The sequence below is a fragment of the Bacillus rossius genome, chromosome 13, assembly GCF_032445375.1.
Source record: "Bacillus rossius redtenbacheri isolate Brsri chromosome 13, Brsri_v3, whole genome shotgun sequence".
Taxonomy (NCBI): domain Eukaryota; kingdom Metazoa; phylum Arthropoda; class Insecta; order Phasmatodea; family Bacillidae; genus Bacillus; species Bacillus rossius.
Genome location: NC_086340.1, coordinates 33,426,441 through 33,438,999, shown reverse-complemented (window position 1 = coordinate 33,438,999; position 12,559 = coordinate 33,426,441). Strand labels below are relative to the sequence as shown.

Sequence of the window (12,559 nt, the reverse complement as noted above, 5' to 3'; positions counted from 1 at the left end):
TCGACCATTGTTATCATATCAATTACGTCTCTTCTCAAAAATGCTCGCATGAAGCTAAAACCATTGAATATGTATATGTATATACATATTCAATGCTAAAACTGTAGGGGTCCAAAATACACGCTCCTAGCATTCAGTACCTACCTGTGTCCGCGAAGTGAGTTAATGCTAATACATTATAAATAATTTGTGCAGTAGCACATATAATTTTATATATTTACATTCATTAATTCGTGTGCATGTAGAAGAGATGAATATGGATATAAGTAGCACGAATAAAGAGTACAGGAGATGGAATAAAGGTCGACTGCATCTCTCCGCAAGCCGCAAGAAAAACAGATGGAGTAAAGGAAGGAAGAAAATATCAGTAAATAGGAGGTAAGAAATAATCTAATCCCTTAAACTGATTTTTTATTTATTTACTTTTCATAAGAGGCCAACTACTAAACAAGTGTTACTTTTCTCGGCTTTTCTGTCTTCTTTCTTTGCGTTTACATATGCACATCAAGACACCAACCAATATCTATACGCGAGTTTGTGAAAGAATTTAACCATACAAAATAAATTCATTTTACACATATATAAGCTGGATTAACATAGCCCTGACAACGCGACCACGGCACAGCGACTCAAACCCATATAATATTTTCAACAGCCAACATAATCCAACATCATTACACGTCACCGCATCTCCGACCAGGCAAGAAGAATTGAATCAATAGCATTTTTTTTGTTTATGTTGGACTGACTGGAACGGTATGAAAAACATAATACAACAATACAAAATAAAATTACGCGTAGGTAAAGTTTAGTATAAAAACTAGTTGTCTGTAAAGTAGGTTTACGGATGATAGTTTAACGTGACAACGTCATAACAAAACCTTAATGAAATGATTGCATACTTTTATGAATAAAATTGAATCATTTTAATTATAATAATAAAATAATAAATACTTGAAATTATACTAGTAATCAGATTTTTAAAATGCAAGAATAATTAATCTTTATTGCCGAAATTGTTGTTGTAATGAGCAATGAAAACCAGAGATTTAAATCCGTCGAGAATATTTTTGTTTTTATGTCTTCCAGTGCTCAAAATGATATGCAATTGTGGACCCGGGCACGTAATTTTATTTATAATTCATTAATAATAACGCCCCTCGCGATAAACAAAGGAAAATATGTATTAAGTAATGCCTGGGACCGGTTCGCGTCCGTCACCGTAGATAGAAGCACGGTAGGGGAATAATATTATTTCGGTTTTTATAACACGATTTTATAGCAAATACGCATCCCAAAAACACCAAACTTATTTATAATGTGTTAAAATATTTTTTAAATATTGTGTAAAAGATTCCGGGTGTAATTTGAATTATTATGTGTAACTGCAAAACACCATTGTTCGTTAAAAACGTACCTATTTGAATATTCAACATTACTTTTAAATAACCGTACCGATTGTGCTGAAAATCGGTGAACGATCGTTAAATATCATAATATTAATAATTCAAACGACGAAAACATGATTGAAAAGTCAAATCGATGGTTGTTCCAATCGAGTGGAAGAGAGATGCCACGCATGCGTACAATGAGCATAACAGGACACATCCGTAGTGGGACATCCGTAGTGGGACAATGTGCGTTACGGGACACTTTTTCGTGCGTGCAGCCGGCGTTATTCGATTTATTAGACGTTGTCACGTCAAAAATATAACTAAATATTTCGAGGATTCATTATTGTGTGTGTGTGTATATATATATATATATATAATATATAAGTGGATAACATAGTAACGGAATTCATTTCTGCACAAAAAATTAATAAGAAAAGTGAATAATAAGACCGAAATATGAAATTAATACTAAGTGTTGATAAAAAAATATGATTTTTTTTTTTACTGACAGCCACACTCAACGCCACAGAAATGGATGAATACCAACGGGGTATCAAACCTTTGGGTATAACGTTGAGACATTGTTAATCCAACATAACACAAAAGTAAGATCGATCAATCCACCTGAAAGCTGATAATTGAATAACAAACGACGATGAAAATTTATTGAATACAGAAATTGTTTACAGATAAGTTTCCTGACCTGTTGTAATTGTCTTATGAATGTAAAGAAGAATTTCCCATTTTTCCTAAAGAACGACTAAAAATTTCCTAAAAATTACTAAAAAACTTTTCTCTATTTTGAGGGAAGAAATCTCTTTTCGAGGGAAATTTACCCTTTTTCCTCAAAAATTTTCAAAGGGTCCATATTCCTCACAGCAGAGCAATTTTTCTCAGAAGTCCCATCAGTGGTCACGACCTTGACCGCAAACCTGAACATTTTTAACTTTTAAACAAAAAATATAGGCATTATTTATTTATTTCCAATATTTCACAACTATTGATCGAGGGTCTCAGTTCATTTCCGGCGCGAATGAAAACATAATTTGTGTATAAAAAACAATTATACAATATTTACTTGATTATAGTTTTAAGATAAATTTTAATAAAAATACGCATTTACATTCTTGGTTCGAACCTGGTGAGGGCAAAATAAATTGCGAAAAACCACTAGAAGACTTTCATACTCTGTTAGTTTACTTTTGAAGAATAGCCTACATGTTAGTTTTCCTTATTGTTCTTTCAGTTATTCCTTCATCAATTTAATTGTGATTAAAAAAATTCGTTAGTTTTATTACAAATGTGACTCTTACGATTTTTCAAAGGAGAGAAATTTTACACAGAATATTTTTCCATGTTTTTACATTTTGTTAACAAATTCTATAAGTACAAGGTAAAATTAAACACGTTAGCACGATATTATTATACTGTAAGTTAGGACCCATTGAAATATAAAGTAAAGCTTTCATCCGTGTGTGGTCGAGTGACCTTCAGAATAGAATATGCTTCTACTAAGTGATTACTGAGCTTGCCCGCAATTGTTTAGCATAATACCTTAGGCCTATGTGTATCATCAAGTAGATTTGTAAAATAACAAACAGTATCTTATCATTCGTCAGAAAATCATTCCAGATTTACTGATGAAAGGTGCTGTTATTTGGCCTCAATTTCTTAAAGTTAATTTAAGAATGCAAAATATTTTTTTAAGGATAGAGCATGTAATTTCAATTCCAAGTTGCATTTTTAGAATTGACATAGTTGGTCTTATTTTCAGGACACAATTTGTACCACCTGAAATATATTTTACTCACACTACTACAGCAAACCTCTCTGAAACAAAGGTAGGCCTGCATTTTTGTGATTCATAGACATGTGTATAAAAATAATAAATAAATACACTGAACAATTAATTTTATTTCAGAAATAGAAATGGCAATGAATCAGAGGCTGAAAGTAATCGAGGAACATTCAAGAGAGAAGCAAACTATGGTTCTGTAGTTGTTCCAGATTCAAGAGATCTTGTTTAAGGGTGAGAAACAAAATCAACACTACAGCTTAAAATAATTTACAATATTTTCTTAATTATACTTATATTGGCATGTAGAACTGTCAACACACAGGATTTTATGAAAACGCAGTCTTATGTCAGAAGTTGGCAAGAGGTAGCAAGAAATTTCGTTTAGGATATCTGGGCGAGTTAGTATTTTATGAATCCATTCAGCAAGTGTGTTACATTATTTAGTTATATATAAATATATGTATTTTATTCCATACGTCGTCATAAATACAACAAAATGGAAGCCATTTTATATGAAACGGTACCTACTTCAATTTTCAAGTGTTAGCATATGGTATTTAAAGAAGATAAATTCTTAACAAGTTTGATAGTATTGTATTACTTTTCTAAACGTAATTATGTATTGAAATGTTACTTTTGGAAATAATTTAATGGCATACATATCTTAGCCTTTTAATTAAGTTAATAATTTTATTTTCAGAGAAAACTTAGTTTCACTTACAATGCTTCAACCAGTACCACCTGACGACAAAATTGCTCCAGAGAGTTCGTCAACACACCACCCAGACATAGGCCTATCACGCAATAGGTATGACTATCTTGTCATTTAGCTCGTTAAATTACTGCACAATTTTCTTACTAGTAATTTGATGAGGTATGATTGTACTCTTTAACAGGTCGTTCATTTACTTTTCAGAGTTCCAGTCATTTCTGATCAAAGTGACTGTCACAAAAAAGTTAAACAAGATAATATTATAATACAAACACAAGCAAGTTCTTCATCTTGGAAGAACAGTAATGAAATACCCTCAAGAAATCTCTGTGAGCTCTATGGCAGTGATTATTCTGATGTAAGTGGTATTAAGCCTCTTGACCAAATTTCTGTTGAAAATGATAAATTACAAATGAATTATGATTATTTTCCCAGTTCTTTTGTAAAAGAACATTCTCTGACTGGGCGAAGAATATTTGATGTCAACCATTTATTTAATGAAATAAGAAGAATGAGCAGGCATAACAAGGCATTAGATTGTTCGTTTGAAAATATGAAATTGATTAACGAAGAAAGAAAAGGTATGGAGAGTGTGTATCATTTCCAGTGCTCCATGTGTGGTGTGAAAGATAAATTAGTCTCGGACAATCCAAAGAAGAAGTGTATGGACATTAACAATGCTTGGGTCAGCAGTATGCTACTAACAGGGCAATCTTTTACCCAAATGAAAGAAATTACATCATCGCTAGACATGCCTTGCTGTTCTAAAGATAAATATTACAAATGTGAAAGGCAACTAAAGTCTGTTATACATGACGTAGCATGGCTTAAAATGGAAGAAGCAGCGAAAGAAGAAGCTCGCCTAGCAGTGGCTGCAGGCTCCGTAGATGCAGAAGGGATTCCCCTTATTACTGTAATAACTGATGGAGCTTGGTGTAAAAGATCATATGGAAATTACAATGCAATGTCGGGAGTGGTAAATCTTTTGCATTATCAATCATTTATACTGTTTACGTATCATCAATAGATAATGCACTAAATATTTGACTGTGTGTATATATTTTTTTCCAGGCTTGCATCATTGGTGCTCTAACAAACAAAGTAATTTTCATTAGTGTAAGAAATTCATACTGCTGCATCTGTACCCGTGCGGAGTCAAAGGATATACCTGTCAGTGATCATGTTTGCTATAAAAACTGGAACAAATCTGCTACAGCAATGGAATCAGATGTAATTGTTGAGGGGTTTAAATGCAGTGTTGCAATGCATGGCGTTAAATATCACCAGCTGATCGGTAAGAACCTACAAAAACACGTCTTGATTATTTTTTGCTAACACATTTTCCTTTCAGATATTTTATTTTTTATTTGTGTGTGTCTATATCTAACTATTGTCACTAAATACATCTTTAAAAGTAAATAACAAAAAAAAACTTTTGGTAGTTATTGAAAGAGTTATAATACATAATGTATTTGTATTTTAGGAGATGGTGATAGCAGCGTAATGCGCCAGCTGGAGAAAGCGAAACCTTACGGACATACGTTCGTAATACAAAAAATAGAGTGTGTAAATCACATTCTCAGGAATTACCTCAGACGATTACGCGATATTGCTACGAAGACTAAAAATACATGTGGAAATGTTCCCATAGTGATTAGGAAAGCATTGTCAAACAGGCTAATACGTCTTCGTTATGCCATCACGTGTCCAATTAAATACAGAAAAAGTCAGAGAGGAATAACTGAACAAGAACGTGTAAAGGAATTACGGAGTGATATTCACAATGGACCATTTCATGTATTCGGGGACCATTCAAAGTGCAGTGAACGAGAATACTATTGTGATGGTTCTAGAAGCACAGAAAAGAATATAGTTCCATGTATGAAAAGTATCGGCATGTGGGATGAAATAATGTCAGCAAATAATCTGGTAGTTCATCATGCAGAAAGTCTCTTGAAAAACATGACAACAAATAGAGCTGAGTCTTTTAATAATACAGTTGCAAAGTTTGTTTGTGGTAAAAGAGTCAACTTTTCTCTCCGTGGTGGATACCTTACCAGAAGTGAACTTTCCGTGATTTCGTGCAATGCAGATGGTAACGAACAAGCCGAAATTCACAAAAAATTCACAAATCACAGTCCTGGTGAATATTCAAAAAAATATTTAAAAGCAAAAAAAAGTCTGCTGAAAAAAGAAAAAAGAGGCGCTTGGAAAACCCCACAAAGAAGACTAAAAAGAAAATTAACTTTTCAGAAGACTCACATTATGGCAATGTTTCTCAGATACCAGACATGAATCCTGAAGAATACGAAAAGAAAAAAGAAGAATTTTTGAGAGGACTGCAGTGTGACAGCAAAAAAATTCAGGATATCCAGTCATCAACCACTGGACAAAGGCACTGTATCTTGTGGAAATGTGAAAGAGCAAAGCGTCTGACGGCTTCAAATTTCGGAAAAATATGTCGAATGAGAGAAACAACACCGCGCTCTAAAACAGTTCAATCTATTTTATATTCTACCTTCACTGAAAACAAAGCAACTAAATATGGAATTGAGAACGAACCTCATGCAGTCACTCAGCTGGAACAGGAGCTGGGCTTAGTCATAATTCCTTCAGGACTTTTCATTGACGAAAATATACCATTTCTAGCAGCATCGCCTGATGGGCTCATTGGTAGGGATGGCATCATTGAAATCAAATGTCCTGCAACTGCCAAGACTATGCTTCCTGAAACGGCAATTCTGGAGAAAAAAAAATTAATTTTTGTGAACTAAAGGATGGAAAAATGCATCTCAAGATCGGTCATATGTACATGTACCAAATTCAGGGACAACTCCATATTACAGGTCGCCAATTCTGCCTTTTTGTCGTTTGGACTCCAAAAGGAATGCTTTTTCAGAAAATCACAAAAGATGACCATTTCTGGAAAAGTTTAATGGAAGAAAAACTTATACAGTTCTACGTGAATTCATTACTGCCAGAGTTGGTGGACCCAAGATACACCCGCAATCTTCCCATAAGAGAGAACCTAACTAAATAATGGGTAGCAATTTTGTTCAGTATCGTCTGTGGACTATGTAAAAAAAATATTAAAAATTATATCATAAGTATATTTATAAATAAAATACATAAATAAATTTAAGAAGGAAACAAAAACAATATGGAATTTCTTTCCATAACGGTGACAGTGAGTTAACACATTCATAAGCAGAGGGATTGTAATGGGTTAAAAGGATTTATGATATTTACAAACAAGTTTTTGAAGATGTTATCAAGCTCGCTACTCAATCTTACATTTTATTTGTCAGAACCACACTAACGTGTCATGATGTAGTCCTTCAATTATGATATTTAGAAAACACGGTGGTTTAATTTCAACTTAAATATTGGGTTTTACAATGTACTTTTTATAGGACTAGTATTTATACAGGTAATATGCCAAGTGCCATTCTGATTGGGAAATGATGTTTAACAAGAAAACCAGTTTAAATGTGCTCGTGCATATGTGTGTGATGAGTTTGAGAAAACTGAATGCAGAATGTGATTTCAAACAGAACATGTAAAATTGGTATTTGCATAAATAAGAAAGTAAAGGTGTGGACATTGTTGGAAAAAAAATGTTTATTTTTGGATTGTATGTAAATACAATCAAAAATTTAATTAATCTTTAACACAGTTCTATATTTAAAAACAATTTTATATTGTGGGTTATCTCAATGCATTTTTTTCTTCTTCTATTTTGGTTGTTTTGTGGATTCTTAGGTATATTTCGAAGAAAGACTTCCTATTGTTATTGAAGCCGTTTCCAAAGTGCGACTGCGGGAAAATTTTAAGATAATTTTTCGTTTAATGTTCAATAGATACCGAAGCCATCGTTAAATCAAACGTTTGGGTGTAAATACATATACAATTTATGGACACGATACTGCCTTAATTGTGCACGAAACATTTCCAAACTGATAAATAAAATATAGTAATAAAATTTTGGTCGAATTCTTTAATAGGCATAATCCCACCAAAGGGATAAAATGGGAAAGGTTTTGATTAACTTAACAATCGCTTTAAATCCCATAGTATGACAAATATTGCATCGTTTGAACGTATAATAACTCGTAGGAGTAATACCACAAACCTTTGAATACATTATTTGATACGACCAACCATAAATTCAAGGGTAGGAAAAAAACATGAGTTTGAGGACAGAAAAGTTCGTAACTTCCTTAGTAGACACATCATCAAATCTGTTAGTATTGTTTGTAAATGTTATAATTTTTAACACAATATTTGTCTGAAACAATTTTTGATAAGCCAAACTATTGCTCAAGGGGTTGTAAATAGCAAGGGTAGAAATATAAAAAAACTCAATTCCCATACCATGTACAATATTAAATACGTTCTTATTTATGGTAAAACCCTTGAAAAATGAATTATATAACAATTAATGTTAAATGTATATTTTTATTTTTTATCTAAAACTTTGGTCCAAAACAATTTTTGATTAGACCGCAAAAAATTGGAAAAAAAACTCATGTGGAGATAAAAGGAACTAAACAAAACTTCCGTACCATGTACCTACACTATCCAAAGTCATTCATTATTTATTTAACTTTCTATATATTGTCAAGAACGTTTATATGATGTAAAATATTATGTAACCAGCCATTACTGCAAGCCATGGGAATAAAAATAGTTAAAAAATGATAACTTTTTAGTTGATATACTATCAAAAATGAAATAATTTTTTGCAAAATTCCTAAACATTATACAAAACCTTTGGCTGAAACAATTGTCGATACGACGAACTATTTACAGTTATAATAGAGGTTGAAAAAAGTTTTATAGTTCCTTTCAAATATGTTGAAATTTAGTTTTAACTATCTTCATATTATCATAACAATGACCCAGAGGAAAAATTTTTTTGTGACCACTTATCAGTGCAAGGTATGAAAAGTAGTGTTAGAAGGTAACAAATGCGTAGGCGTAATATGAAATACGTTCTATGTTATTCAGTCCTGGATGAATTGAACAAAATCTTTTAAAATAGTTTTGGGCCATGGAATAAGACCGTGTTCATTCGATCAATTTTGAATATTGTAGAACGTACAGGATGCTTAAAAAATTTCATAAGTTTATAGAAGTTTTTTGAACATTTCATGAAGCGATAGGTACTTTTAAATCTATCTAAACCTGTAGTCTGTGCCGAGAGGGGTAGATTTCGTTTACTCAATTTGTCATACTGGAAAAACTGTGTAGTGCAGTGCTTATGAAGAAAGTTGAATGACAAAAATTTATTTTGCAGCTGCCTTGAAGAAAATGTTTTTTGCTGGAAGGTATATTTTTATTTTGTTACTTGAAGATTTAATATTATTCTATAAATATTTTTTTGATGATTTTAATTCGTTTAATTTGTTATCAAACTTTTTAAAAACTTATCTACTTTTTATTTCATACCAAACATTCTTAAACTTAAAAAAAAAAAATCAATCATCAAAACTCAAAATGTAACAGCCGTTAGTAAAAATGTGTGCCTTTTAAATTATTTGTATTTAAAATATCCCTACTACTGATTTAAGTCTGGAAAATTGCCTGTTTGCCTACGTATTTTTGACACCTTTGTGACTGAATAAAACTGCCCGCACCCTTGGTGCAGAAATGCTGTTAATTTAGTAACCGATCAAAATTAAAAAAAATATATATATATATATATATAGATAAAAATTAAGAAAAATTTCAAAAGTTAAACATTTTTGGTATTAAATATATGTAAATTAAAATTCTCATTCACAGCGTGACTGTACTGGTGGCACCATAGAGGTTTTCAAGGAGTTTTGCGGATAAACGGGAAAACATCACATTGTAATCAACCATCAATGTAAAGTAGTGTCCAGACATGTATTTCTAAGTCAGTAATTCAGACAGAATTATTTTTTACGTATGCAGTCACATTTGTCTGTGTGACATATACACAATAACTTAGTGTTAACACGTTACGATCAACCACTAAAATAAGTATTTTGCTCTATCGCTACACTAAACATATATGCAATTGGCACGCCGGCTACGGTAAACTAAAGGACTCAGAGTGATTTAGACACATGGCGAGGCGGCAGGGCGGCTCTTATCTGGCCAGCAGTGTCGGCGTGAGGAGGAGGGTGGGTACTAGTGGGGTGGGGCAGTGAGAAGGAGATAAGAGTAGTTTCGAATGTCGCCACTCAGCTCCGAGCAAGAACGACATGCTATGTACGCGGTTACGCGTTTACTCTCTAGCCAGACGGCGCCCTTAAAATCTTTGAAAGAAACCTGTAAAATGCACATTAGTTTCTGTTGGCAGGCTAGAAACCACAAGCGGGTGCCCGATCAGATCGATGACATGTGCTCATTGGCTGATTGCACATTTCACCTTCTCTCCGTTTGCATTTAATTTGGACAGACTTTTTTATGGGTTTTGCATTAGCTCTTTGTCCTACTGGACGTATCAAATAACCCATAATCCAAATGCAAGGGATATTAAGGTGTGCAGACATTCTGCGCGGAAGCAAACGGCGTTATAAATGGCTTGACCAAACAAGGCAATGTATTCTCTTGAAAACGGCTTCCAATAACAATGCATAAATACTGTATTGCAGTTAAGTAAGTGTACAGATTGTTTCGCGAAAAATCACCGCCACTATACTCATTGGGTACTAACTCGTTACATTTGTTAACAGGGAAGCTTATAAATCGGTGCTTCTTTTTTCAGAAGGTTCTTCATTGGCTCACAGCCCTACAGGTAATCTGTGGTCCAATCAATGGAGCGGCGTGAAGGTGAACGAGTTTACAGTCTAGCCTGTCGTGAAACGAATCCGCAAAATTTTCCAGTCTCTAACAATAACAACGCGAATTACAAGTCTCTCGCTACCCTTTATTCGTGTGAAGAATTCCTAACGAATGATAAAAAAAATTGTTTAAGCCATGAAATAAATTTTTTTTTACAGATTATCATGACGTAAATAATTATCTCGATGAATAATCTCAACTGATAGTGTGTGTGTGTGTTTTTTCTTATTCCTAATCTCGGTACATTCCGCGCATCACGTTGTCGTCAGAGGTCCGGGAAGGAAAGTGCGGAGGGAGTTAAGGCGGTGTGGGAGGGGATTGAGGGGGGAGTGAGGGGAGTTCCGAAACGAGCCGAGGGAGCGGAGGGACTCTGTTCTCCCGCGAAGCCAGTCGCTCACGGCTCCTCGGCGGTGAAGTGCAAGGATCGCGCGCCGCGTCGAACGGAGACTCCACTTCTCAGCCGCGTGGCGCCACCACAGCTGCTCCCAGGTAGCTTCAGGCGCGGCCGTTGCAGCGGGGCACACCCAACATTTTTTTTTTAATATTCATGCAAAATTACAGATGTTCGTAAATCTGCACAGTTACGTGAAAACCAGTGTGTCACTGCAAAAATATTGTTCGCGGTAATACTTTGTTCGGATTCTTACCCGGGCGTTTATGCTTTGTGTTGTCCCAGTACCTCCAATAGTTAAAGTTATTTGCAAACTGTTCTTTGGATGGTTTTCCATTATGAACTACACACATAATAAGCACGATAAAATTATGCTTGAATGAAACATAAGTTAATATATAAAATCATGCACCAATTTTAGTAACAAAAAAAGCTCTGTATTATCTCTAAAAACGTATTTCATACATGCAAAACTAACCATAGCCATGTTTTGTACAAATTTGTAGTATTACAAATCATTTCTTCTAAACTGGTTTACAAGGAATCTTTTGTAAAAATACTGAATTTTTTTGTCTCTGTAGAAACGAACCTTGGCAGCATAACTGGTTAGTATCAATAAGCTACTCTTAAGTGTCCTGTATTTATAGTCGAAAAAAAATGTGAATGTTTATTAGCCTGTTACTTTACTGTTAGAAATTACAGTAAATTAACGGTCTTTCCAACAAAGAATTTAATTCATACTAGCGAATAGTTCTTCGTAATTTAAGATAACTTAATCTTCGTTAAAACTACACTGTATTTATACTCCCAAATTCTATGTTTCCTTGTACACAACGTTAAACGCACACGTGGACAAAAGAAGTGTTTTTTGCTGTAGACTTATTCAATTTTAGGCTGTTTTTTTTATGTACCAAGATTTTTTTTTTGTTTTTGTTAAAAATAAGTTAATTCGTATCCGTAAATTAACGAAGATAAGCGTAAATTTTTCGAGGATCCCTGGATAATTTTTAAGTGGCATTCTTCGTAAATTAAAGGTGAAAATTTTTAACATTGTAGGTATGCCAGTGCTAGTGATTTCCTCCTTTTAATTTACGTACTACAAGAGAATCATTGCCTTATTAGTTAGGTCATTCAGGGAACGTTTGCTTAAACACTGAATGACTTGTTATTGGTGTACCAACATTTAAGACGTAGGGGAGACCGGGGTAAGTTGACGATGTTAAGCTTTGAAATGGCCTTTAACAGATAAATAAGCATTTATTATATCTTAATTGGTACCAATACGAAGTATATACTATTTTCTACCTAAAAATGTAACAAGGTTGTATTAATGTGTGTAGTTCTGAAGTTATTGACAAGAAACCAATTAGGTAGCACATTCGTCATCTTGCCCCAGGTGTGGGGTAAGTTGACGAACCTATTGGGGTAAGATGACGAAACAAAAATAT

The 12,559-nt window shown here is 33.7% G+C and overlaps 1 protein-coding gene across 2 annotated transcripts in view; it reads left to right on the top strand.

Annotated features, from left to right (window-relative positions):
* Window positions 1-12,559, top strand: part of LOC134538436 (ATP-binding cassette sub-family G member 4) — a 365,107-nt gene that overhangs the window by 128,061 nt on the left and 224,487 nt on the right. The window contains exon 1 of one of the 2 annotated variants that reach the window (XM_063379763.1): window positions 11,111-11,209. The exons of the other annotated variant lie outside the window; for it this stretch is intronic. The gene's annotated coding sequence lies outside the window, so the exon portion shown is untranslated. Of the gene's footprint in view, window positions 1-11,110; window positions 11,210-12,559 lie in introns of those variants that run through there. 2 annotated transcript variants of the gene reach the window in all.